At 47.0% G+C, this 24,559-nt stretch overlaps 1 pseudogene; it reads left to right on the top strand.

Annotated features, from left to right (window-relative positions):
• The first annotated feature begins 11,158 nt into the window (after positions 1-11,158).
• The window catches only part of LOC149352005 (uncharacterized), a 40,791-nt pseudogene continuing 27,390 nt past the window's right edge, over positions 11,159-24,559 (top strand).

Here is a 24,559-nt window from a genome sequence, read left to right as displayed (position 1 = left end):
AAGTACTTATTGAGGAGGCACGAACCATTCTGCACGCAACGCGTTACCCCACAACGGGGCGCGAAAGAGGACCCGCTGTCTTGCGTCACTTGGAATGTTTCTGCGAACCTCGCTTAACGCTTTTGAGCAAGTGGTTGCCGGAAACCTGTGCCCACCGTTGCTACTCGATAGCGAAGCATTGCCTCTGAGGACGGTCGCCGTTCCGTCTCTATAGACGTAACCGGAGCCCTCATTTTGTAAGGATTTTTCCCCTGGTTCATTCATTTGCCTATTTTCGACTGACCAGCCGTATACCTTTCATAACGAAGCTTGCGAGCGACATTTGCTTGCTGGCTATCACCTATGACGTCGCATATGTGGAAGCTGCCAGTTATAATGGAGCAAAAGGGTGGATTGGGAAATGAATCGTTGCGAAATACGGTTTGCTAACCTAATGTGTAATCCAGCCATCTGAAGTGCTACTGCAAGAGCTGCACAACAATGTCAGACCCGTACTACATCGTCACGATGTGCCGTTGCCAGCGGCAGCGCAGGTGGTACAAGGTCCCTAGTGTTCGCGACAATGAGCACGAGCCGCGGGATGCTCTGATGCTTGCCTCGGCGTGCACATGCGAAGCACTGGATGGGTCATTTTGTATTTGGCATGTGTTGGCGTGCTGCGAAATTGGATTCCTCGCTCTGGTACACAGTCCGGGGACAAAAGAAATCTACGAATGAATGTACCAGGGCGAATGCGTCGCAGATTAATAAAACCGCGCCACGTAGGCGGGGAAAAAAGCAATACACAAGTACGCGCATACACAACGGCTCAGCAGTTATGAACCAACTGCAGCCGCGGTGACTGAGTGGCTGTGGCGCTCGTCTGCTGACCCGAAAGACGCGGGTCAGCAGCACTTTGGGAGGTTAAACCCCCATAAACCAGTTATGAACCAACTATCCCAACGAAGTTTTCTGCTGCGAAGGTCAGGTTGGTGGCGACAATGATGGAGGCGCAAGTCACTGATGTATGAACAACAAAAAAAGTGTACGCCGTTTAATGAACCATTTCAGTGTGGAGCAGAGCGTTCAAGCATTTCACACGCAACGCTGTTGTCGGCGTCCGACCTCACATTGCGACAGTGTTGAAAGATAATGAGAAGCCCTGTAAAGCACCACATCAGGTAAGCCGTGTTCGAGCCGCTTCTCGAACTGCAGCTTGACTGGTGCCTGCGTTTTCACGGTATGCGTGAATGCACCGTGAAATTTGAGGCTTAGTCCCGCACTAACTCCCGTATATCTTCTTTCTCTCCAGGGATGCTCGCCAGCTTTGCGGGCTCCTCAGCTCTGCAGGTAGCCTTCTTTCAGGCGCTAGCCAACGGGCTGCCTGGGCTGTAGAGACAGCGCTCAGGGAGATAGGCTATCCTACTCAAAACTACCGACGGTATCCGCTTGGGTCGTGACGAAAGTGAGACATCATGCATTCTAAGCGACGAGGGACGCGCGTTTTACTCAAAGGCAACCTGCTGTGCCCAGGTGGCGCTGCAGTTGTTCTACTGCGCGCCTAAAAATTGCTGCCGTGAGCCGTTTGGGCCTCGTGCACTACAAACGTCAGAGTACTATCAGCAACGAATGAAACGCGAACAAGAAAACTGAGGTGGCAGCACAAAGACACCATCATATTAGCTCCTAGAGAGGAACTTCAAGCGAGATTGATTAACATTTCTCAAGAAGACTGTTAGCGCTTTCGAAATTCAAATAACCTGAGCTTGTATCGAGCTTCCCGTGGCTAAGAGCTGCTTATTTTGCTGTCCTTGGCTCAGTTGTCTTGTTCGCGTTTCATTTCTTACTGATAGTACATTCTGAACTATTAGAGGCGCTCCGTTTGGCTGATAGCATTCGCTGCTTGTGTGCTCTCGACATAGTCCAGTTAGCAGACTCGAGCCATGTGTGGCTTCGACAGATAAAGGTGGTATGGGAAAGCACTGCAGATACGCGCCTCGAAAATGCTTTCTCTCGCTATAGGCTGAGTGCTGTGGCGCTTTGCCGTATCGGTGGGCATCATGGTGCGCCGACATGGCCCTGTCTCGATGAGTGCGTGGTACGAGTGCCGTGGCCAGAGCACAGACGCTCTTATGTACAACGTTCGTTAAAAATACACAACCTATCAGGTTTGATTCTGAGGTATGCAGTGTGTCTCGTTTTACATCGCCAGCGCTACAAATATTTTCAATGTGGGAGAAACTGCCGACCCCACATCTCCGAAGCTTAAAAATTCAAGGGGCGCAGAGAGTACCACTCCATGACATAGCAGCAAACCGCTTAAGCTGTATATCAGCTGCATATGAGTCAGCATGGGAAACTCCAAGACGGGAAGTCCACAGAGCACGTTTACCAGTTAATATTGTATCATCCGCTATACAAACACACAAAAAAGGAAAAAAAGAGCTTATGGTAAAAATTGCTAACAGATAACAGCTCGACCTACTTATAACATATTTGTTTCCGACCGTAGCCACTGGCAATGTTCTAGAGCACTCAGTGCCGTAACGCTAATGTCTGAGCCTTAAAAAAATGTCAGCGCAAGAAATACTGCAAGAATTCCAGAGCACAGGGAACGCGGGTTTGTGAGGAACGTGGAGAAGTGCTTCGGAAAATGCGCAGTCACTTTCAAGCGAGATTATCCCTGTCGTGTGTTTTAAGTAGGAGAAAGACTGACGTTTCAGTTCACAGTTTGAAGAAGAAATAAATAAAACTTAATCTATATCGAAACAAGTGCTCGCCTGATGCACACAGAAATAAAGAACTGCGAATACATCAGAGTACGTAGGAATGATTCTGAAAACTTCCGGAACATAATTCCAAATGTAACGTGCCTAACTGCAATAAAATAAGCTAGCCATAAATTTTTAGTCTATGCAGCGCCTAAGGTTAGTGTAGCATTGCTGAGCTATCAAGACGCAAGTGTTCTCGTGTGCAGTCAAAACTTTCTTTTGTTTAATTGACACATTGTCATATATTCATGCAGGAAACGGAAAAGCAGTGATGCCGATATAAGCTTCACCGTCTGCAGTAATACTTGAGAAACAGTCTCTTTTCAGTTCTTCTGGATTCCACAGGTGTTAAATCTTGAGGTTTTACATCCACCAGATTTTCTTAATTTCAGCAAGCAAAACAAGAACAAGACCACAAGGTTCTTCAATGTTTAGCGCAGTGTGGGACCATAACGGCTTTCCCCCTAACCGCTTACCCACATATAGGAAACAAAAGACGAAAAATAATAAACAAAGCCCTTACGTTATCGAAAGGAAGTAGTGGGCTTCGAGGAGGCTTACCTGATAGCATTGCAATTGAACAGTGACGCGTCACTGAGTTCTGTTAGGAGTTTTCTTTGTTTTGGAACAACGGTCTTCGCATACCCAACAATTTTGGACAAAAGCATTTTTCCACGGAATAGTTTATGAACGCATTTTTTTTATATATATTGCAAGATTTCACTATAACAATCAATGTATTCGCAGATATCCCACCGGCAGGCTTGTAGTTTTTTTCTATTGACGTTTTTGATATCGTTAAAAGCGTTCCCAATTGGTTTTCTAAGGCACCCTTAGCTGCTCGATGCAATCGATGGAAAAACTTTAAAAGAAAAATTCTGCGACGCATCGGGAGAACGAACCATTACCTTCAGTATTACCATAAGAGTAGCTTGCAATATTCCAATATTCAAAATTTTTCTCCAAGCATGCAGGACATCATTTCGCTAAACGTACCTCCCATGTGGCCAAAAACAAACTTGTCGGCCAAGCCAACAAGCTAGAGAGTTCTACAACCTAGAAACAATTCGTATTCATCGCGGCGATCCTGTTGCCGGTTCCTTGGGTCGAGTACAGCTCTATTACCGCTGAGAAGTGAGATTTGCGGCATTCGGTGACCTTAAACGCTTCGCGGCGATTGGGTCGTCCCAACAGGCACCTCATTAGGTACATCAGGAAGCCCATTTCCCATTCGTACCTTTAGCCAAATGTCTTATTCGTCGCAAACAAGGATGAAACTGCGCACAGATATCAGCGACGCGTAGTCACGTCGGCTTCCCTCCCCTTTCGCCCCTTAAACGAAAGCTTCCACATCAAGCCGAGTAACAAAATGTTCTCAAGGCCACGAGCGCATCCCGCCGCGGACAGAGCCAAGACTTCCGCGGGAGACAGAGCGACTCATTAATGTCGCGTGGTAGATGCCAACAAAAACAGAGCCAGTGGAGGAGGGAGGCATCTCAGCGTCGTTTCGACGGCTCTGAGAAAACAAAAATATAAAGAGTGAGAGAAGCCGTAAAAAAAAAGGAAATAAAAGGGCAGACGAATAGAAAGAATTATGTCGCTCTACTCAGCTGATTACGCGTCCGATAATTTCAGAATTTTTTATTTCTGTCTTGAAATTCAGGAAGCCGCTCTAGGAAGGAAAGTAACGCACATAACCATTGCATGCACGTTGGACGCCAAATGACCTCGGGATGGAAAAGTGGTACGTGTATCATTAGTTCGCTACGGCTTTGATATGACGGCAAAGAGCGCGATCTTGAGTGAAGCAAACTCCGCTTCAAGTTTGTTGATTATACTGTAAGCGTGCGTTCACGGGAAAGCTAAGTTCGCGCGGTATTATTGAAAGTAAGTGTACCGACAATCCTGTCTGTCACCGTCATCTGAAAAGATAGAAAGAAAAACCAAAAGCAAGAAATAATACACGACGTATGCGTCCTTGCGTCAACCTTTCTTTCTTTTTCTTTTTTTCGGTGTCTAGCCACAACAAACCGCCGACTGCCATTCCCACATTCACTACTCCTCTCTATACCTGCCAGTCACGTGAAGCCTTAGGTGCGTTCTGTAAACATTTCGGCGCGCGACATTGGCGCGCTGCGCAGAGATCCCAGGCTCGTATTACGTGCTGTGCTTTCCCCGGTCAATCAAAGCTCACGGCCGAACTCTGCTGTGTCTATCGTCCACGGGATTCCCCACGGACGAGAGGCGCAAACGCGCGTTGGCTGCAGGTTCGCGTTGCCAGCGGCGCGCGTTGCGCCGAAGCGATGCGTAAAAACCACCTCGGTTCTTTGAATTTCGCTCCTGACGCGCTTTTATGCGCGCATTCGCTAAATGCGCGCTGGAGCGGCGAAAGGCGCCGTCGGGCGTAGGCACCAGTCGCGAGCTTCCACGGGAGCAGCGAAAGCAGCTGAGAGTGCCACCAGTCGAGAGTATATGTTGCTGCGGCACACCTCGGGCGCACCGTTAAGTTGCGCTTAAAGGGCAACTGCAGCACTTTTTTTAGAATTTCGCGACATTCAAGGATACAGATCTTTATAGGCTGCAGGTAAAGCATGCCAAGTGTTTTTTCACTAGCATTTAAAATAGTGACGTAATCGACGATTGAATTTTGCGCTTCTCCTCAATGCACCGGAGAAGTGCAGGGAAACTGAGCGTGACGTCATGGAAGGTATGATTTCAAATTACCGCTGTCGTCAGCCACACCCTGCCCTGACGCGTTAGACGCTGCCAAACAACTCTCGGCAGGGTTCGCCTTCGGTGGCGTTGGTTTTTTTCCTTCAAAGCACGCATTTGTGCGTTGGAGATGTACCCATACCTTCGATGACGTCATCATGCGCCCCCCACTTGGCGTTGTGCGCTGCGGAGAAGCTGGAATGGCGTCCGGATTTTAATCGGCGATTACTTCACTATTTCAAGTGCTAGCCCAAAAAGACTTCGCATGCTTTACCTGCAGGTTTCACACATTCGACCCTCTTAAGCTCGTTGATTTCTAAAACCTATGCAGTTTCCCTTTAACTCACGAAACCTAAAGTTGCTTATTGGTTTTACTTTGCAAGCGTGAAAAGAACGCTACAAGACGGTTCATGGAGCATGTCAGCTACTTCTGATGGAAAACGACAAGAACTAGACGCTTCTATATACATATGCATGTAGACCCGTAATAGGCCGTAGGAATAGATTCGCCACACGAATGGTCTTGAAGTAAAATAAGCGAACCTTGATAAGCATCTTGAAGAGCTGCCCTGTCTGCTGGCATAGTCAGATGCTTTAAGTAGCACCGACTATCTTCTTCCTTCTTTATATCTCTTTTGAAGCATGATTGCAGCAGTGTGTAGCATAATTTTACCCTAGTCTTACCTAGATAATTATCTTTGGACATTGAAAACAATCGGCAAGAGACCTGTGCACCACAGGGCCGTGATATCGTGCCAGCAACTTGCTTGCGATTGAAGTTTCGTATTTTTTCTTTCGGGCATGGTATTTATTACAGCGAAAGATAGGCAGGTTATATCAACAAAGCAATCAGTAATTTAGCGATAGAGTACTGTTCTGGGATGTACTGCACGGGCCCAGAACGTCTGGACATCGACAAGCACTTTTGGTCTGCGCAGCTTCCGTCACGGGCCGCATGATGCTGAGCATCTGAAATTATCGCGAGAGTTCTTTACGTTTAATGCTCCCCATTTGTTTTCAACAACCGCCGGAAGTCAGCGAAGAAGCGCGAGAACAGCCTTACAAGCCAGATTTTGCAGGGCACATGAAGAGCACGTCATCACTATCAACACGTTCGAGCGAGATCTCGCAGCACTCTCTAGTTACGCCACGATTACAAGTGAAAATACCCCATCGAGTTAAGCGGTGTTCGCTATTGGCAGGCGACAGATGAGGCTAGCTGGCGCTCTTGAGAAAAGCTGGGCTTGCAGCGCTTTGAAGAGGCACATTGAGTTGCAGCCTCATACTGCATGATACCTTTCCGTGCTTCCCTCGGGTGATTTACGCTTCAACTTATTCTACTCTGCTGGACAGCACATCGTAAGGAAAATCTGTATGGTGGCCCGCAACCGGGAGTACGTTGTTTCTTCAAAATCCCACCTTTGCCAAATGATTGTTTACAGCATGGAAATGTATGACTAAACTGCCGGACAAACAGAGCGGTACCTGTTGCAGTTGCTCGCCTCTTCATTGTTGTAATTTCTCACCACTTGCCCTTACCTCCTGTCCAGAGTGCAGTTGCGCTAAGTGGCACTTCCCGGGAACTCGTATTCTCGGATGAATTAATAACGCCTGGTTGGATGCCTATACATGGACTACAACGACGATAGTGGTACGTACGTCACTTGAAAGACGCCATGTAAATGTGTAGCACATGTGTGCCTCTCAACTAGGGTGATGAACTACTCAGTGTATGCGAGAATCCCGGATCAGCCACTCGTTGATTTTCATTTGACCACATGCCGCAAGCGATGTCGATGAGTGAGGATTTCTGAATAAACTCACTAGTGAAAACGACGGTTTACCTTTAAACGAAGCTAAAAGCTAATAGTTCAGCTGAGCTAATAGAAACAGGAATGCACACAGCTTCATCCCAATTCACGTGCATAAAAAGACCTTCGAGCAGATACCTACTGATGATTACATTCCAAATTTTGCACGAAGCAAGGTGAGGTAAATCCATGAGTTAGACGCAGAAATGAATCTGTGGGTGCTTATGTTATTCTTCACAGAAAACAGGCTCGCGTTGAGCTGCGGCAGGGGGCTTTCCTTAAATGACAGCTGCATCACTTTTTGAGAATTTCGCGATATTCAAGGAATTAAATCTGTATACGCTGTGATAAAGCATTGCAGGATTTTTGGCGCTAGAATTGCAGCCTAAAATTAAATCTTGGGCTCTTTCCCACAGCACTAGGCGAATGCGGAGAAGCTCGGCGTGATTTTCAGATTTCCGCTGCCGTCAACCGCACCCTGCCGTGTGTCGTTGGATGCGGCCAAACAACGCTCGGCGGGGTTTGCCTACGGTGGCGCTCGGGTTCGTCCTTCAAAAGCAAGCGTTTATGCGTTGTAAATGTATCAGAGATCGGAAGAGGGCGGAGTGGGTGAGGGAACAAACGCGGGTTAATGATATCCTAGTTGAAATCAAGAGGAAGAAATGGGCTTGGACACGGCATGTAATGCGAAGGCAAGATAAACGCTGGTCCTTGAGGGTAACGGAGTGGATTCCAAGAGCAGGCAAACGTAGCAGGGGACGACAGAAAGTTAGGTGGGCGGATGAGATGAAGTTTGCGGGGATACAAGGGCCGCAACTGGCAAAGGACAGGGTTAATTGGAGAGACATGGGAGAGGCCTTTGCCCTGCAGTTGGTGTAGTCAGGCTGATGATGATGATGATGAAATGTATCAGTACCGTAAATAACGTCATCACCTCTCTCCCCCCCCCCCCCCCCCCACCCCTTTTTGGCGCTGTGCGCTGCGGAGAAGCTTAAAGCGGCCCTTTAAAGGGCAACTGAAGAGGTTTTAGAATTCTGCCAGTTTAAAGGCGTTGAATATGTGGAACTTGCAGCTCAAGCATGCGAAGTCCTTTTGGGCTGGCGTTATAAATGCGGATGTAATGTAATGTAGCGTTATAAATGCTGATGTAAGCGTTCAGGATTCTTCGCAGCGCGCAGCGTCGGGTCGGAGGCGCATGGGAACGTCATCTATGGTGCCGGTGCATTCACAGCTCAGAAAAGCTTTCTTCGAAGGGGAAAAAAAAAAAAATTCCATCGTAGGCAGCACCTGCGGAGCATTGTTTGGCGGCATTCGACGACGCATGGCTAGTTTTGAGTGAAGGCAGCGCAAATTTGAAATCTGCCCTTCCATGAAGTCATCATCGAGCTTCTCCGCACCCGTTTAGTGCTATGAGGAGAAGCCTAAAATTTAATTGTCAACTACGTCATCAATTTTACGCTAGAGCAAAAAAAAAAAAAACTTTGCACGCTTTACGTACAGTCTAAATAGGTTTGAATTCTTGTCAATATTGTGGAATTTTAAAAAAGTGATGCCCAGATAACACGCAGAACAATTAATTTCGAGGTGCCAAGAAAACAGGCCGCAAGACCCAGGGCGTCTACTAAGCCAAGACGTGGAAATTTAGGACGTACGCTTGGCATCAAGGCTTCCCTGGGTGGATCTTGACGAAGAGCGAGGGGGTTATTCAAGGGATCTAGAGCCAGAAAGCATTGAGTCGATTCTAACGAGAGCGTGGACTACTTGAGAGCCGACTGCGTTTCATAATCATAATAAAATAAGAACAAAAATCAAATTCTGCTCATCTTGAAATTTCGCAGAAATTAGGAAGCCCGCTTCACACAAGTGCACAAGTGCTAATCGCTTACTATGTCCTGTCAAATTGTTTACGAAAAAATAGTAAGAAGACGCATAATTTAGGCAGATGAAGTGAAAATGCGTGTGCAAAATTAAAAAAAAAGTCCATTTTGTGGGAGGAATGGCGAGCGGCGAATGGCAAACGCAGCGGGCCGCAGCACGAAAGGGCCAGCGGTGCAGCGCGATACGTGCGGAAGGACGGCGGGACGACACTTACGCGACGCTGCAGGTTGCACCAAACAACGGCTCCTCGTGTACTATCGGGCACAAAAGACTGGTGCACAAAGGGCGATCTAGCCGCAGAGGAGTCACTTCATCCAACTACCGCCTCGTTTGACTATACAGCAAGCTTAACATTTAACTTTCAAAAGTGTGGCCTCAAAGATAGTAACCGAGCTATCCGCTTGTGTTGCCACTACCTGAGTCTTTTGTTCCCTGATAGTAAATTATTCGCGGAGACGGAGCATGGAAGCACTCAGCTAACAACATCAGTGCGTGGAATGACGAGTTTCATCTATAGAGACAGAAAGCACCACTCACGCTCGCTGTGAAAGCAATGCATTGCGCCAATCGAAGTGAGGCACACGCTTGGAATCGTGCTCTAAATACGGCGGGCCTACTTCAGGTGTTCTCGAGACCAGAGGTACCAGTTCGATAGGCGATGCCGTAAAAAAAAAAAATCCGCGGTAAATGATTATTGAGTACTCTGAGCGATACTCTCGGTATGCCGCCCCTTAGTGAGATATTTCTTTCGCACTGAGCTGTTACCAAAGCGATCGACTTCTCACCTGCCTGCCAGGCCGTGAAAGCACCGTGACTCCGTCGCAAAACTCGGCGAGCTCGCGCGAGGTATTGGCCCGTTCAATGTGCGCACCGAAAAGCAAAAGTGTACAACCGGGAAGGACAACTATAGCGCAATTACGCGAACGGGTACGAAAGATTAAAGCGCAGCATCAGCGCGCGTAAACTTCGCGCCAGCATGGCCACGGAGCGCGCATTCTTGGCAGTGCAACCTGCGAGACACCAATACGCCGACGGCGCGCTTCTTGCAGCTTGTTTCAGTTCTTCTCGTGAGTCTACGAGGGACGCAGCTGTCTCTGTCGTCTAAATTGTGGCCGTTAGCGGCACTGCATCACTGCCCGTTTCCTCTTCATTTCTTTCTTTTGCCTTCCGGCATTTCCTGCGCCTCTTTTTTTTTTTTTTTGCGTCCTGTCACATGGCTGCTGCCTGCTGCGGCATCAGCTCCTCGGTGTGGGGCGTGTAATTCTCTCGTCCTCCGTGTCAAGCCACCTCGAAGAATGGACGCGAAGAAAACAGCAGAAGGCGTCTGAGATTAAGCGGAAGAAGCTGCTCGCGTGTTTGTAGTCGATCAGTCGGCAGCTGCCTGCAGCGGCCTTGAAAATGAGCGTGTGTCATCGGCCCGTCGCCGCCCGAGGCAGCTGGTGGCGGTGGCGTTGATTGAATGCCCGCCTTTGTCTATTACTTTCCTCCGGCCCACTCGGTACTGCGATATGCGCCTTGGCGCAGGCGGCTTGCCGGCGTCTTCTGGTCTACGCGAGTTGACAAACACGATCTATGGGCCGCGCGATCACACCTCCGTCTACGCAGTTCATACTGGCGCGAGGATCTGTTTTTCGCGCATGTATGAGCCAGACCGGTGGGTCGCCCCCTATAGTGAGCGCTATGATGTGACAAGGCGGAGATTGGGTGTAGATGTAGAGAGGAAGTGCGGAAGCGTGCAGCAAAGACGTGTCTGTGTGGAGGGAAACGATTGATTCGGTTAGGCTGGCCCATGCGGCCCGTCACTGTCTCTTGGCGGCCCTATGTGGCGCCGATGAAAGCGACATTCCGGTGGAGGAAGACAGGAAGCGAGGCTTCTTTCTGCACTGCTGCAGGCACCTCTCCATAATGATGGCGGGCCGTTTCGACGGCAAAGAGACGGCTCAGAAAAGCGAGGCCTATAGCAAGTTGTGTAGTATATTGCACGTGGAAAATCCTTGAATGACCCCGATGGCCATTGATCTCACGACGGCTACGTGAGCAGCTGGGGTCCCATTTGTTCTCGAGCAGCGGAATTTATAGGAAGGGGAACCTCTACGCTCTGGAACAGAAAAAAAAAAATTAAGATCTGCGTGAGCACAAGGAATGAAAAAAATCTGCAAGCAAGGAAGGAAAAGCGCATTCCTGCGCGTATCGTGGGTCGTACGTGTGGCCGTCAGCGCCTCGCGCGCTCCGCGCCATCAGCGTCGGAAGAGCAAGAATCCGCTAACGATGCGAGAAGCGAAGAAATGGCGTACCTCTTGAGCGCCGCTGCATAGACACCGCGCTGAACGACTGGCGTTTCTGCCGGCGACGAAGTGAGGCGAACAACAGCACCTAGGGACAACGGAAGGGTCACAGGGACGCGCAAGTCGCGTTGATAGTAGCCCGCTATGATGGACTTAGGACGTGCTCTAGCAAAGTAATGCGGAGGTCGACGTAGTCGCTTCGTTCAGGCGCCGAAAGGTGGTCACAATTTGGAAAGGAGGAGGGGGTACCAAAGGTGAAGGGGTGGTTGCTGTTCAAGGGAGAGGCGAGTAAATTCATTCTCTCTGCGGTGAACACTGTGGCAATGCAGCGCAGGTACGACACTCGAAAGGCGGCGGCCTACACGCCGATTATGTAGACCTTGCTTCATTGCACTCTGTCTCATTTCTGTACACCGAAAACGGAACATCGATTGCTTGTTCCAGCAGGGTAGTATACAAGTATTATTACTTTCGGATCATTATTACAGTGTCGTCTGCATATCCCAATATATCGTCTGCACATTCCAATCTGCAGACGACACGGCGTTGCTGGCAAGATGGAAGCATACAAAATGGCCTCGGGTTTGTTGCAAAATGGCGTGTGCTGTGCAGTGCGTTGGTTCCCTGACAACGCAATTTTTGTCAATGCCCAAAATACACAGCTTTTCGCTCTCCGCTAAAAACTACTGTAATTAACATACCTTTTTTAGTCTAGGGTTGGACGGCATACCGTCTAGTCAGGAATCATGGCTTGATCGGATTCACTTGTCACTGACCATGGTCAAACACAAATGACGTTTCGGGAGCGCTACCTCTCCCTTGTTCACAATGAGCAACCGGCTGGGCGTCCCGGACTTTTTGTAGCGGTTAGTATCGTTCTTAGAGATTTCGCGTAGATAAGGTGCAATGTGCCATCATTCATATTTATTGTGTTGGGCGTAGTCTGGATGATTAATGACTCGAGATTTCTTTTCCGTTGTCACTATATCTGCTTCATCCCAGTTAACTTCGTGGCCAGTCTCCTGCGCATGCTCCACGATTGCGTTCGTTGTCACTTTTCTTTTTCGTACATCGTATTGATATTCTTTCAGGCGTCTCGTGAAATCTTTCGTTTCGCCTACGTAAGCTGATGAAAAGTCGGCGCAGGCAATTTTGGAAACCACGCCGGGAAACTTGGCACGAGGGAGCTGGTCTTTCACGTTTACAAGCTCTTTTCTTATCTTGCTTGTTGGGACATGTACAACATGGCCGTTGTGTTTGCGTAACATCCGGGCCAGCGCCTCGCTGATCCCCGATACATACGGGATAGGGGCCCGTTTCGGTTTCTGTGCGTTTCGTCTTCCCTGGAACTAGGCTTCTTCGATGGAGCCAGTCTTCTTTGGGTGTTCCGAATGAAGGAAAGCGGGTAGCCGTTTCTTTTCAAGTCACTTTCCACGCTCTTCATTTCGTGGTTTAGGGCTGCGTCTTCACTGCATACTTCACTGGCACGGTTGATTAGAGATGCAACCACTGACCGCTTATGAATGACTGGGTGCGCTGAATTGAAATCTAGGTATCTTCCAGAATGCGTCGGTTTCCGGTAGACGCGAAAACTAATACCAGTCGGAGTAGGGGCTACTACTGTGTCGAGGAACGGAAGGCAGCCGTCGGTCTCTTCCTCAACAGTCAAGTTGATTGAGGGCTCAATGGCGTTGAGGTGATAGAGGAAAGTGCGCGTGTGCTTTCGGTCTGTGACGCAGAAGCAGTCGTCCACATGCCTTAGAAATACTTTTGGTCGCTGTTGGAAGGTGGCCAAAGGAAGAGACCGGGGATGAGACCAATTACAATTTAGAGAATGCAGTTACCCTCACCGCTGTGGCCCAACAAATTTTGGCTACATCGCGCCAAAATTCATCCCCTTTCGAAAAGCTTGCAGGCAAAGCAACCTCTCCAGTGCTCGTAACTCGTCGAATAGTCAAAGTTTGTTGGGCCACAGCGCCGAGGGTAACTGTGTTTTCCAAATTCTAAAAACTGATATGGATATCACTTATGGTGGGCTACATGCCTCTCAGTAAATAAGGGCACTAACAGCAGTAGTTAAAATTTTAACTATTCAATATTAGCGTAGTTAACACGTCTTAGCTGTATTCTGATGAGCGCTACACCGGTGACAGTGCTGTGCCGAAAAAAGCGCTCTTCTAACTCAAAAAACCTATATATAAAAATGACACAACATCTTGGGGGGAAAACCCGGTGTATAAAGAAAGGTCCGCTGCTTATGACCCTTTCTCGCGTGAGAATCTCAACGATTGTTTACCCCGCCTAGCAGGAAATAAAGGGTCCATGTTCATCCAAGGTAAGCCAACTTCGGGTCGAAAGATCTCTCCCAGTCTTCTCCATTTACCCGTGCCGTATACACTGAGCCTCCCAATAGATTTCGTTACCTCAGAGCCCCACCTGTGCCTTTGTTAGCACTGACTGTCTTTCCAAACAAAAAATTATATTCAGTCATTAGGCCTGTGTACGGCGAACGCGCACAGTTCTTCGACCTTCTTTCACGCCCCTGTTGTTTACCCTGTTTAAAATGTACTATAGTGCAAAGCCCCATCGTGCTTCCTTTGCACATGCCTCGGCTCCAGCGTTATTATTTTGTTTAATTTTTTTGTCGTCGTACATCGCACATTCTTGGGAGCTTTGACGCGCTCGAGCACGCGTCCCGGCGTCGGCTGTATACAACGCCCGCACATCCCACGTCTAACGGAGAAGTATGCGAACACAATAGCAGCAATTTATCGCTTGCGTGGGACAGCTGCTCTGGCACGGCGGCGGCTCGTCCGTCGCAAGGTCATCGGCTTGGCCTTGTGGTGTAATGCCGCGAGTGCTTGAAAGGGGCCGAAATGCGCGCTTGAGCCTGAGCTCCAGCCGAAAAAAAAAAAAAAAAAACGCCGCTTTGCTGTCCACCCGCCGTGGTGACTTTGAGGTACGGATCACCACCAATAGGAGGTTCGAGCGCTCAGACAGACATGTTCTTTTTTTGCTTTATTTAGTCATAGAATTCGCTACCTCGCTGGCGGTGACGCTGCTAACGGAGAAAGCGTAACCTACAGAGGTGACACGGTCATAGAAGGCAGGGATCCTCATTAGGCATGCGGAATACTATACTTTAGGATTAGGCCACATAGACCGGCTCTTCGGGAGCTAGCAACCGCACTATCCGCCCGTTCAGAAAGAAATGCGCACTGACATTTCCCCAAGGAGATTCTGGGCAGGCAGTGATTTCTTTCCTGCTGATTAAATTCATTTGTTAACGTCTTTTACCAGCGACAGGATGCGGTGGTGCCAAGAAATTTTCGAGCTGTTCGTCTGGTGAAAGGTGACATGTGGTGATTTATACACACCCACTGCTCTGATTCCTCCGCCACAACCCGAAGGTCTAAGTTTTGGTTTATGATGGTCTCAGCTATGAGTTTAAAGCTACTCAGGCTATGAGGGACGCCGTCGAGGAGGGCTCCGAAAATTTCGATCACCTCGGGTTCTTAAATCGCGCACTACATCGGCATCTGGCATTCTGCCTAAATCGAAAGGCGACCGCCACAGCCGGGATCCAACACGCGTACTTCGGGTCAGCAGCTGAACACCATAAGCACTGACCCACCGCGGTGACACAACCCGAAGGTAGCCTTGGACCCCCGCCCCCACTTTTATAGGCTTTAGTGACCGCTGACTGCCCCCCCCCCCCCCCCCCTCCTTTCCCCAACTTGCCCTAAATGCGGAATCTCGGGTTAACCCCTGGTGCCGTGACCACACGTTGACTTCCAAATTTTGAAACATCTCAGTGAGGAGGTTCGCAACTCGGTCTCATAATTAAAAAGTCACCTGATGGCGTATGCATAAAAACTCGGTACGCCTCGCATGCGGGAGATGCGGGGTTCGATCCCCAGTGCCTCCGGGTGCTCACCGGTGGTACAATGGGTACAAGCTTTTCCCTGCCTGGTGATCAGCTTCTTCTGTGGTGAAGTGCTTGGGAAAGGGGTCTCTGACTCCACCCTCAGTAGAAGAAAAAACCTTGTGCATGGCGATCTTTGGCCACAGATGCCCTTGCGCATCTGCGATCATCATCAAAACCTCGGCATTCAAACTATTCATTCCATAAACCTACGCCAAGCATTTCAAGCAACGCATTTCATGCCACGAACCACAGAGTCTTTCGTACATATATTGCACATACCGGCTACATCGTAATACCCGTTCTTTCTTCTTTTCCTTTTTATGCATTTTTTATTTGTTATTTACTTCAACCCATTCGCGAAAGTTGTAGCGAAGTTTAGTCGATAATACGCCCTTGTTACATGTAAAGCTAGCAGTACAGAACAACTGCTTTCACAAGAGTCAGCAGGACTGCGACAACGAAATGTTCGACCTCCCCTGCTGCGCAAAGCGCCTTGGAAGTGGGCAGTCCGAACGGCTTACTGCTCAGCCTACAGTACGACGACAAATGAGTCGGCTTCTCGAAACGCCTTTCTTGCGCACGATTGCTGCCCGAATGCTTCGCTCATCGTGCTTCGCTGGGCGCGGCACCCACGCAGGATGAGGCAGCGTCGTTACGCGCACAATAACGAGAACCTCTGTCCAAGCACAGCCCTCGCTCACGGCGCTGCAAACGCCATTGATGCTCCCGCCTGAGCGCTTCGCAGCAACGTCAACTCTTTTCTCTTCTTCCAGTCGAGTTACGCTCGCAAGGAGGGTGAAAGGAATGTGGCGATAAGTGCGCACTCGTTGATACTACGTGGCTTAAACGACGGTCACGTGACACGATCGCACGATCTTCGCGCAAAACAGTCCGCAACCATACGTTCCCGGGACGGCTCATTGGTTCTAACAAAGCGAAGCGGTAGGGCGAAGAGATAGAACCGTATGCAATTCTTGCTGCCCCACGACGCTATACACTCGCTTCAGCCCTCGCAGGTCGAAACTGTTGTTGCTGTTGTCTTTCGCCCATTTCCCCCGCGAAAAGAAAAGACGGCGGGATCTTCGTTCTCTTGCTTTTTCTTCTCTTGCAAAACCTCAACGCTTCCACGTCCTTGACACGTGTCTACAATAGCCACGCGCACAACGCCATGGCAGTAAAGCAGTCAACGCCTATGCAGACGACCCGTTCGCGGGGCTTTTATTTCGAATTCCTTTCCTCGCGACACCGTGTCGCCCGTGTCGCTTGGCGGCTCGTTTACCATGCGGCGGACAAAAGCTTCGTGTCCTGAAAACCCCCCGCGACAAAGAGATGTCGCGCAGATCTACGACGCGACGCCTTTGCGAAGGATGGTCTTTCGTGATAGCAAGGATTGTCAAACTGCAGACGACTTGCCCCAAGTATGCTGCTCTTTTTATTTTATTGTTTTCTTCCCATCCACAAACATTCGTGACTCGGCGATGAACTAATGCAGCCAATCCGCTTTCGAGTCTATGTTAAGACGGGAAAGCAGGTGATAAGGAAATACTGTTCTCTTCATACAAAAACAGCCTTGCGTCTATTTTGTTTCCACAATATCGCGGCTTTTCAAATAGCGGCGGACAATGTTCCACGGGTTCCTAGCGAGCACAGAGGCATGGGCTGAACACGGCCACACCTACCCCCCAAAAGGCTGAAGACTTGGAACCAATTCCCGCCAATCAGCAGCCGGCCGTGCGACGCCATTGACAAATCTAGGCGGTACTCTCACCGATCCGTCAGCGAGAACATTCTCTGACAATGCAAATTGCCCTTTTTTCGATTCTGCTGCTTCCTCGAGAAGACACTGTGGCAGTTATTGGATCAGCTCGGCTGAAAGCACCACGTCTTGCCTCTCGAGAGCAGAGCCGTCAGATCAGTGGAAAAAGGATGGCGAGCGCAGGCATTCGCGTCCGGAAATTGCCGATCTGCCCCGCAAGTCTGCATTCCGGTCCGGGCATTGCAGGTGTCACCTCTGGTTTTCAAACTGTGCTGAGTGAGCAACAGCTCCCAAGGATCTCACACAGTACACTGCGTGCTCTTTGAAACGAACAGTGTAGTGATCGTAGCCACTGACTACTCCGTCCCGCCGTCCGAGCCCGGTCTCAAGTTCCCTTCCTTCGGCTGTATGTGAATGAGCTGGTCTCAGGTCACGCAAACCAGCACCCCCTACAGGGGACGCTATGACACTAGGATTATACGCAATCGTCTACACAGACAAAGAGTCGACCGGATACGTCAACCCGCCATCAGAATAGCGCGGGATTGTCTTTGGTAGTTATTGAAAATCCCGGTGCTTGCATTGACAACATGCCGAGGGCCGCGCTGCCAAGATTGGATGCGATGAAATATGACTGTCCTTTTCCCGCGCCGTTGCTTCGGACAGGATGACGAGAGACGAATTACGCCTCTCGAGGCACATTTCGTGACAGGCGGGGCGCAGCCACAATAGGATGAGAGAGTATGGACGGAGGATTGCGAGTTGCTTGCATACAACACAGACACGTGCGTCAGCTTCGCGAGAAAGCTTCCGCTGAGGCCGCGCCTATATACTTGTGAAATCTGGTCAAGAATGCACTTGAGCCATGATTCTCATGACGTCAGCGCCTTATTGTGGACCTTTTTCTGGTGAAAGCCTTGTCGGGACATTCTTCAGAAAAACGCCGGCTCTCACATCTGTTCCACCGCGACAGGAATGAAGCAATAAATCATGCGAGGGAAATAGGGTTGGAGATGAGTAAACAACTGTAAAATTCCTGCAGTAAACCTAACGGCAAGTATGCTGTATAGTTTGAGCAGATAGGAGCCTGTGTGTATGCAAAGCTGTGTTGCCAATTACGAGCGCATTACAGCTGGTGCCAATATTTGCTCCGCACTTGAACACGCTTATACCCGACAGAGTCTATAGCCTCTTTGGGAGAGAATTTCTATAACTGTCACTCATACTTTCTCACACAAGACCTATGACGACTTTCACAGTGACAGTCAAGCCCGCATTGTACCGTGATGGAGTCGTCGTAACGGGAATCCGTGCTTTTGAAATAAAACTACACCACCTGCCGGCGCCTGGTTAAAGAAAAAACAAATAATAGATGGCGAAACACTCTTCGCTGCTGTACTCTGCTTCTAAGTCATCGCTTTTAAGCTATTGTGAGTTACTTTCACGTCAGCAATAGCGCAGTCCTGACCGAAGGCCAGGAAATGCTTAACCCGCTATTATCGAGTGGAAGGGTAAAGTCTGCACCGACTAGTGCAAGGAGATGTTCTTTCCATGCACGAAAATAGGGTACATTTTTTTTTTTCATTTCACTATTTCGACAACCCCCTGCCTTGGGGCTTTCAATTGGTACGGCATTGATAAATGATGACTCGTTCAGGAGTGCGCTTCAAGACTCCATAGCTACAATGGAACACAGAAGCAGCGGGAACGTCTCTCCAGTCCTTGCATGTTCGCACGAAAAAAAAAAAGAATGGGTAAAAGAACGGGCTAAAGGTAGATAGACGGTCTTGGGGTTGGTGCCGTCAAGGCTACAGAAGCAGGAGTGATTGTTAGCCTATGTGATAACGAGCTCTGAAAGGATCCACGGGTGAATTTATCTAAGAGGGAGATCTAGGCGGGAAATTCTGCATCGGGAAGCGTGGTAGGCAAGGTTTATTGGTAGTTTAAGCTGAGTATATAGTACTGCAAGCACACGGATAACCAGGCGAGAAAAATTAATTGCACATTATGGTTTTGAAGCGATGTAGTTATCTTGGCAAGAGCCCCAAGCCGCGCATGGGTCGAACGAAGATGCAGTAGGTTAGCGATTTCACAGAAGAAGGGGCTAATCGAAGGTTGTGGCGGACATAGCCCGAAGACGAAATTAGCTTTGTCAGCTATGATTCCTGACGTGACTGGTCCGTAAATGGTCGGCAGATAATTTAATTCCCAAATATTTGTGTGCGGTTACGGGCGTGGCGTTAGAGTCAAAGAGTGAGTATAATCTTTACCGGGTGGCAGTGCCAGTGGTGAAATGAAACAAGGGATGATTCTTGGTGTTCACAAGGTCGCCGGTTCGATCCCGGCTGTTACAGCCGTGTATCGATGGAGATAAAAAAACAAAAACACCCATTTGCTGCGAGCCCTGTTCGACGGAGTCCCTCATAGCCCACGAGTCGCTTCGGGAAGTCAAACCCCACAAATTACAATTTCTTTTTCCTTGGTACGTAAAGAATGGCTGATGCCGTTAAAGTCATTAACGATTTATTGCTGCAAGTTTCGATATGATGCAGGGCAGGATGCAGGCCAGTAACATCAGTTATGTCGTTAATAGACCTGTAAATCACGCAGTCGTCTGCGAATGCACTGCTATTTCAGGATACCTTAACTGGGGTGTAGTTCGTATAAATTAAAACTATATGCCGGGGCCAAGCGAAGTGCCCTGTGACATTCCTGAGATCACGGTAGATGAGAAGGAAGAGCGATGGTTTGCGTCAAAGAATTGACGGCTGTTGGTGTAGAAATAGCCAACCCAGGTGTTAGTATCAAGGCAAGAACTCACATTGCAATAAAAGGAGCAAGCGATGTCACACAAAAGTCATTTACAAAAACCGCGCTTGTTCTGATGGAAGAAACTGACTCCCAGAAGAAACTTCATTATAGATTACGTATCTCATTAATTTTTAACAGTCTCATGTGAAAGATATGGAATGCCAGTAGCTGGGGAAAGAACGAGTTACCTATTCAGGAACTGGAATGACCTTGCTCACATCCCATTCGCCCAGAACCCCACCTGACGGGAGCGAGTGCTGAAATGCGTGCTGTAAAAGTCAAGTCAAGTTAACTTTATTCCAGACATGTAAAGAAAATCACATGGCTTAGGAGGAGGGAAAAAAAGCCGCAATATTGCGGCTTGACAACGTTCCCTTCCCCTAAACTACATCGGCGGCAGGGATAATGAAATCATATAAAGCATACATACAAAGCACTTAGTTCACAATTTGAACGGAACAAAAAAGAAATCGAACAAATAAGAATGTACGGTTTATCCGCAACCGGAAAAGCAATCAACATAATATATCTTACATCACATACAAAAAGAAAAGGCATTTCAAAGCAAACACATTCCAACACAATGAGCAATCAAGGCTTCGGGAAGGCAAGGCTAGCAAATATTATAAAATTAAAATTTTCATCTGTTGGTTCGAAGGCAAACGAACGGAAGAGCTGGGTAGGCGAAATTGATCAAGCAAAGTAGGTAAGGCGTAGTAATTTAGTGTCTGAAATCCGTAATTAGTGCGAGGACGTGGAACATACGTTCACAGACTAGGGAAATATAACGATGATAAGCGGAGGCCAATTATAGCAAAAATGATGTTTTTCAAAGATAAAGTGCACATTCTTTCATGTGCACGTAAACTGAAGGGAACTTCGTTTTCCATCGGCGAAGATTTCTCGCTCACAACTAGACAGGCAAGGAAGAAGCTTTATGAATTTGCCAAGGCGTTGAACAAGCCTTTCAAACTATCTTTTGACAAGCTGCACATGGGACCCAAGACGTACATATATAACACCACTACAGACAGCGTTGTGCCATCCAACAGATAGCTAAACAATAGTAAATGCCCGAATGATACTCACGAGTCGAGTGCACGTAACAGTCAATCACTATCTTTGTCATATGCCAACATCCGAAGCCTAGTGCCAAAACGCGATCTGCTTTCTTCTTTCCTAGACGATAGTGAATCGCACATCATCATTCTTACAGAAACTTGGTTGAATCCTAACATTACAAACAACGAAATCATTCGTGGTGCACATTCATACAACATATACAGGCATGATCGCATTGAAAAAAGAGGCGGTGGCGTCCTTTTAGGCATAAAGAAAACATTAACATCATACGTAATTAACAGCGATTCACATCTGGAAATTGTCTGGGCCGCCTGCCTGCTATCTTCCACTAGGATTCTGATAGGCGCTTGTTACCGCCCGCCAGATTCTAGTCATTCTTTCATTAATGAATTGCGTATCAGTATTACTAAAGCAACAGAGTTATGTCCTTCTCATAGCATCTATCTCATCGGAGATTTTAATTTTCCTTTAATCAACTGGGCTCAACTATCATCATCCTGTCATATTTCCACAGAATTTTGTAATCTGACGCTTGATTTCAACCTGTTCCAGGTTGTAAACCAACCTACACGCGACACTAACATACTAGATCTGATACTGACTACAGCACCGGAAACGATAGGATCAGTAACTCATTTAAAGGGATTCAGCGATCATCATTTACTTCAGCTAAGTATTGACATCCCGGTTCAGTTTATGGGCTATGTGACAAAAAAGATTCATGATTATAATAAGGCTAATTTCACAGCTATGAACACAGAACTAGAAACCTTCTTTTATCACACATTTCTACCTTCAATTAACAACCGATGCGTTGAGGAAAACTGGATACTTTTTAGAGATAAGATTTCATATTTGATCAACCGGTTTGTTCCTGTGATCAAAATAACTAAAGATAAATCTAATCCCTGGTTTACTAGAAGGCTTAAACAACTAAGGAACAAGAAAAAGCGGCTATAACCGGAATGCAAAGCGTTCCTGTACCATTTCTGCGTGGAATAAGTACAGTGACGCACTAAAACTCTATTGCTCCGCCTTATCTGCTGCAAAAGACAAATATTTTTCTCATGATCTTCCAGCCCTTTTGAAAACTAACCCCAAAAAGTTTTGGAAACAAGTATGCCCTGAGCGTGATGATAATTCCATCTCTCTACAAAGTAACAACACCCCCATCCCAGACAACGAGTGCCCCTCAATATTTAACACCTTCTTTTCATCTGTGTTCTCTTCTGAAGATCATTCTACCCTTCCGGAAGTTCCCGATCTTAATTACCGCTACATGACACCTATTCAGATAAGTGAAGAAGGCATCACGTGTCTCATAAATTCTCTGAAGGTATCTACTTCGGCTGGTGTTGACGGCATTAATTCAAAAATTTTAAAAAATACAGTTCCAGTGGCAAGCAAAATTTTATTTCATATTTTTCAGCAATCATTAACTACAGGAATACTACCCTCAGACTGGAAGATAGCTAAAATAGTGCCAATTTTTAAATCTGGAAACAAAAACTCAGCTGAAAATTACCGTCCAATATCTCTCACGTGCATCTGCTGCAAAATGCTGGAACATATAATTTCATCGCATGTCTTCAGTCATCTTGAGCAGAATAACTTTTTTTACACTAATCAACACGGGTTTAGAAAGGGTCACTCCTGCGAAACACAGTTATTCGAACTAACTACTGATTTGCATTTTAATATGAACGATAACCTTCAAACTGACTGTATATTCCTTGATTTTGCCAAAGCGTTTGACCGCGTAGCTCACTGCCGCATGATTTCGAAGTTATCATCACTCCGTCTAGACTCGCTAACTTTAACATGGCTTCGTAACTTCCTCTCGCATCGCCAACAGTTTGTATTTGTTAATAATCTGTCCTCTAACCTTTCCCCAGTTAACTCCGGTGTACCGCAGGGCAGTGTGCTTGGTCCCTTATTATTCCTTATTTATATCAATGATTTACCTAATAACATAACTTCCAGTATGCGAATTTTCGCGGATGATTGCATTATATACCGCCCTATTAGATCTACTAATGACCACCTCGCGCTCCAATCAGACCTTCTTACTATTAACGACTGGTGCAACTCATGGTTAATGACTCTTAATGTATCAAAGTGCAAAGTCATCTCTTTCACCCGTAAAAATAACAACTCTAGCTATACATACCGTATTCAAAATGATCTACTCTCTCACGTATCACATTACAAATACCTTGGCGTTAACCTTTCTTCAGATCTTTCATGGTCATACCATATCTCATCCATATGTGCCGTCGCCTCAAAGTCATTAGGATACCTACGCCGTAATCTCCGAAATTCACCATCTAATATTCGAAAACTAGCATACCTCACTTTTGTTCGTCCACAACTTGAATTTGCTTCTCCCATTTGGTCTCCCTATCATAAGAACATGATCATCGCGTTAGAATCTATCCAAAACAGGGCAGCACGATTCATTTCCCGAAACTATAACTACCGTTCAAGTGTCACTCAGATTAAAACAGATCTTTCTCTACAATCATTAAGCACGCGCCGTGACATCGCTCTCCTAACACTATTTCACAAATATGCGCACTTCAATAGAACTACTTCATTTCAACTCGATGTCTCATCCCGCACGTCGAAAAGATTATATAATCAGTTTAGTTTTGCAAGAATATATGGTGACACATTGGCTTTCAATTCATCTGCACTATCACGAGCCATCAGATTATGGAATGATCTGCCAGACAACATCGCTTCCGCGTCTAATCTAGAATCTTTCCATTCTCAACTCATCACATATTTCACTGAAACCGTCATTTAGCACACCTACGTTCAAGTCTATTATTTTTTTTTGTTCTTTCCTTTGCTGCTACACTCGTGCCATTCGGATGTTTTCTTACTTATGTTTGCCTGCCTTGTTTCCGTGTTTGCCTTAATCGCGCTATTTTGTTCCCGCGTTCGGTGAGCACATTATACTTTATTGTAGTGATTTATTTTGTGTCGCGTATTCTTTTTATCTTTTACTGTTGTTATTTCCGCGTTGTTTCTTCTTCTCCACTAATTTGTTGATATATTGTTTATCATGACTGTATGTTTCTCTTTTGTTTCCTTAGGTTATTAATGCACTGTATAGATTTATTTCTTTTTTATCATGGTCATATGTTCCCTTTTGTTTCCTCTGGTTTTAATGCACTGTATTATATTTTTTTTTCGCCCCCCTTACACAATGCCCAATGGGCCTGTAAGGTATTTCAAATAAATAAATAAATACCAAACTTCATGATGGCGAGAGAAGCCAGTTAGATGGGATGCGAGCCAGTTAGATGGCGAGTTAGATGGGAGTGCGTATTTTCGCGCAAATTGATAGTTTCTTCTAAGAACGGCATTCGACATTCTGAGTAAATATAATGACTGTAAATTTACTGTAAATTTAAATCTTTAATTTAAATAATTTTAAGTAAATTTAAATGACTAAATTTCACCAAAACGCTGAAAATATATTCTCGGAATGTGATTACATCGAAATCTAGTCGTCACTTCGCATATTTTTCAGCGGA

This window comes from Amblyomma mixtum, chromosome 3 (assembly GCF_055824585.1).
Source record: "Amblyomma mixtum isolate Tamu chromosome 3, ASM5582458v1, whole genome shotgun sequence".
Classification (NCBI taxonomy): Eukaryota; Metazoa; Arthropoda; class Arachnida; order Ixodida; family Ixodidae; genus Amblyomma; species Amblyomma mixtum.
The sequence above is the reverse complement of the archived record's forward strand: the minus strand, read 5'-3'. Positions and strand labels throughout refer to the sequence as shown.